General features: G+C 42.5%; 1 long non-coding RNA gene across 2 annotated transcripts in view; it reads right to left on the bottom strand.

Moving 5' to 3' along the window:
* Nucleotides 1-34: 34 nt before the first annotated feature.
* The window catches only part of LOC111864187, a 6,229-nt gene continuing 1,870 nt past the window's right edge, over nucleotides 35-4,393 (bottom strand). Inside the window, exons 2-3 of one of the 2 annotated variants that reach the window (XR_002842743.2) lie at nucleotides 3,171-3,356; nucleotides 35-199 (exon numbers count right to left, since the gene is read on the bottom strand). This is a non-coding gene — a long non-coding RNA (uncharacterized LOC111864187). Of the gene's footprint in view, nucleotides 200-2,378; nucleotides 2,431-3,170; nucleotides 3,357-4,393 lie in introns of those variants that run through there. The other variant, XR_004512993.1, reaches the window with a different exon arrangement.

The raw sequence follows: 4,393 nt of genomic DNA, 5'->3' as shown, positions 1-4,393 counted from the left end.
TGAATTGAATTGAATTGAATTATTACTCACCGATGATATGAACAGTAGAGAAAGAATGCCCTGTGTCACAGAAATTAGACGTGCATACTGCAAGCCATTCACTCAGCTGTTAATTAGCACCGTCATACAAAGATCACGCGAATTTTTCGTACTGCTTACGAGGTTCCGGTAACACTCAGTTTCCAATGCTGATTTTGTTCTGTGGAGATGTGAAGGCAGGTAACAATTACACAGATGTTTAGTGTCAGAAGGTGTTGAGATAGTAGACGATAAAGTTTCACAATAATTTTATACCACATTTCAACGTATTCTGGCTGGAGTAATTTATTACCGTAACGTCCCCATTTTATCTCAGTTTCTTATCAGATATAAGGATATTTATTAAAATTACCGTAATCCTTTTTATGATACGTAACACACATAGCGTTTGGACGCACTGGCATTTCTGGTCTGTACTATCTTTCAACATTTTTCTGAGCAAAAGTAAATTCAGGCCTTCTTTACATATTAAATTTTAGTTCATTTGGAAATATAGAAACGTACAAATTATTCTTCAAATAAAACCCAATATGGAATGGATTAACGTTTTTTATTGCTAGTGGGGTGGAACTAAGTCCCTTGTACTGCAGCCACTTCTGGCCTATTGTACCAGCCCCAGATGATAGGTGAGGGTGATTGTGGGGCAATTGATAGAATGAAGATTGGCAGGGGAAACCGAAGTACTCGGAGAAAACCTGCCCCAGCGCTACTTTGTCAACCACAAATCCCACTTGACCAGACCCGGGATCGAACTCGGGCCGCCGCGGTGGAAAGCCAGCGACTAAGCTCTTGAGCTATGGCGCGGCCTTGGATTAACGTTACAGTCAATTGGTTATTGCAGTTCGCTCATATCACTGTCTTCAGTTCGACCTGGGGTCAACTCAGCCTCTAACAGAAATGAGTACCAGGGATCTTCCTGGGAGTAAAGGGCGGCCGGCCGGCGAGAAAGACTGACAACCTCACCGCCATCTATGAACAGATTATCTAGAAAATGTGGGAGCCTCGACGTCTCACAACCCTATGGGCCTCCACGGTCTGTTACAGGGATAGCTTTACTGTTTTTACCTTACTGATAATTCTGACATAGCATTTTAAACGGACTCACGTTCGCATGACGTTAAGCTGTGCATTAAAACAATTCGAAGGCGATACAACTCATACCATGTATGTATAAGTGGTGGGCCTTCTCGGCCCTGGCACCGCGACCTACAGTGATGTATTGTGCTTCTGTCATACCATGTTCTAACTCCAGCAGATTAAAGCAGTACATCGCATTCACACGCAATATGTAACTTTAACATACAGTGGAACAGTTTTGGAAAACTATACGTGCACCTGATGATGGTCGTGTACGGTCGAAACACGTAGTGAGAGTGAATTGCGAAAATACAGTAAACTGCATTTGAGACGGAAATATATGTATACAAATAAATTCATATAATATATACAGTGCCAAAGTTATATATAACCTTGGCGCTAGACGGAATTAGTAGTGATCTTCACGCTCCAGCCGCTTTACACTTAGCATTTGATAGGTCGTACTAATCAGTCCTACTAATAGATTAGGTCGTACTCAGAACCGGCCTGGATGTTATGGAGAAGAGAAGAACTGCTTGCTCCCTCAGGGAATCGAATCCTGATTCGTTGATATTACGGCCACTATTTAATTGCTAAACTTACTGAGATATCCCAGCTCAAAATATGTGTATACTTACTCATGGCCATTACAACTTTAATTTCGGTTAAAACTTTTATTTTTATGTCATTTGTTCTTATAATGACCGTCTGTATTGTCTAGTGATCAGAGTTCCTGGCTACAGAGCCAGAGTTCCGGTTCGATTCCCGGCGCTACCAGATTTTCTGAGAAGTAGTGGGTCTGGAACGGGGTTCCCTCAGCCTCGTGAGGATAACTGAGGAAATATTTATGGAAATAGCGGCTCCGGTCTAGAAAACCGGAATTAACGGCCGTGGGGATTCGTTGCGCTGACCACGCGACACCCTCTATCCGCAAAATTTATCACTAAATTCACCGACAAGCGGCGGTCGCTCGACTTGCGGACTACAGGCCATGGAGTTTGTTTTCTTTGTATTTATCTCGTATAACTCACATAAAAATAACAATCTTATGGAGCCGCGAGAGCTCGGTATAGCGATGGGCTTTGGGCTGGAGGACCGGGGTTCGATTCACGACAGAGTAAAAAATTTCTTATGTATTTCACGGCGTCCAGATTGGCTCTGGGGTCCACCCAGCCTCCTCTCCAATGGGTACCAGAGAGTGTTCGTGTGGGGTCAAGAGGCCGGGACATAAAACTACTCACTTCCATCTAATGCTGAGTTTAAGAACTGCGTAGCTAAACCTCCACTCCACCATACGTCTCCATGGCGTAGCACCTGAATAATTAACCACAAGGACAACTTTACCTTTATTTATGTCTTGTGCCCGAAATGCCATCTTTATTCTATGAGAAGTTAAAATGTTATAAGAAACCTATTATTAACCCTTCTGATGTAAGTTTATTCGATGTATGAGAAAGTCATTAAATAAATGTGCCCTTCCCTCTATAAAATTAAAAGCCAATTACTCATGACTGTTATCTAATATTATCACTTAATAGCTGTGATTATAGACGGGATGTGGATTGGTGAATGGATTTATTGACCACTTATACACACGACTGGGAACTACAAGCAATTACAGCACCATAGCTATTCACCACACTTCACAAATCACCACAGCACCCACTAAATCTTGCCCAGCATGCTTTGTCTCCACCAACCGTTACCTGGCTACGGTTTCTAACAGTGTAGATTATTCAGCTTCACGGGCTCAAGTCCTCTCTTCATATTCCTCCCGTGTAGAACTCAACTGAACAGACAGCTAACTTTTTCCCTTGCTTATAACATCTCTGCTCCCGTTTCCAACGGTAGCTCTGTTGTTGCATGGATATTCGTGGCCGCGGAAACTTTTTTACCGAGCCGTTTGCCAGAAACGGTGGTTGCTTACAGAATCGTCGCTTAGCAACGGGTCTGTAGGCCACGATATAATTCAAATATTATCAGAGACGAAATGTCTTACATAAAATCCGGCAAGGAAACACGTAATGAGCTGTGCATCGCCACAGTTTACTTACCATTTTGGTAGCTGTTGTGTGCTGTTCAGGTATCTTCAACAAAAATGGAAATCCATCGTGTCAACACTAGGGCTTAAACTACCTCTGGCTGCTGCTCTCGTCGAAATTTTCAGTGAGGAAATCTTATCAATGGAAAGTTGAAACACAAGGACAGCAGTTAACACGGGAACTTGGAAGTAATCCCACCTGATAACAACAGAAAACGACTGAACTAGCATTTAAACGGCTTCGTCGGCGTAAATTCTGATGACACTCTTTGCTTACGTTTTCTCATACTAGATCCTGTCTACATGCGCAACCAATTAAAAATGGCCCAGTGGTTATACCTCGTTCTTCATTTCAGAATGAAACGCCTTCAGCCCACGCATGCGCAGTTCTGCGGCTCAGGCTATTGAAGACGAAGGAAGAACACGCGAAGGGAAATGGGTTGAAGAATAACAAGAAGGGAAAAAGAATTAGGATGAGATGGAGCAGAAAGAGGAGGAGAAGAAGAGGGAGAGTAGTGGAAGATGAGTAAAAGACAAAGAGGGAGAACGAAGCTGTTGTTAGGTGATACTGAATAGAGATGAAGATTTCTATCTCCTGGGACATAACGCCGTGTAATCCATTGATAGTCAACCGACGTTTTGGAGTAACATGTCGGCTCCAACTGCAGGCTCTGCTTGCCACGTTCTTTCACCCTGGTTTCTTACTTAACTTATTCTTCGACCCTTAAAATGGAGGCGATATGTTCCTCCGAAACGTCGTTCGGACTGCACGGTGTTATATCCCACAGGATAGAATTCTTCATAACCACCGGTGTGAGAACCTCAAATATTAAATGTCTACTATTGAATTATGGGAATAGGAAATAATGAATTTGAGGGGATGTTCAGGCTAGTGGATCTGTGTTAATTTCTGGAACTGTCGTAACGTTTATCCGAAGGGTTTGAAGAAAATCACGCTAACCGGTCTCTGGACCGAGATATTAACCCAGAAACTCTGGAATAGGAAGCAGGAGTCTCGGTTTCAGAGAGAGATTGAATGAAGCAAATAAAGAAAAGGTAGTAAAGAAACAAGGGAAATAAATAGTAAAGACAAAATAATGTTATAGTCTACCATCCTTTTGCGCTAATTAATTAATTAATGTGCTCCTATATTTCAGTCCTATTTCAGTAACTTTCCCTTCATTTTCAAAATGGCTGTGTGGTTCCCCCCCCCCCCCCCCCGCGTTATCTTCTTTT

This window comes from Cryptotermes secundus, unplaced genomic scaffold (genome assembly GCF_002891405.2).
Source record: "Cryptotermes secundus unplaced genomic scaffold, Csec_1.0 scaffold2194, whole genome shotgun sequence".
Taxonomy (NCBI): domain Eukaryota; kingdom Metazoa; phylum Arthropoda; class Insecta; order Blattodea; family Kalotermitidae; genus Cryptotermes; species Cryptotermes secundus.
The sequence above is the reverse complement of the archived record's forward strand: the minus strand, read 5'-3'. Positions and strand labels throughout refer to the sequence as shown.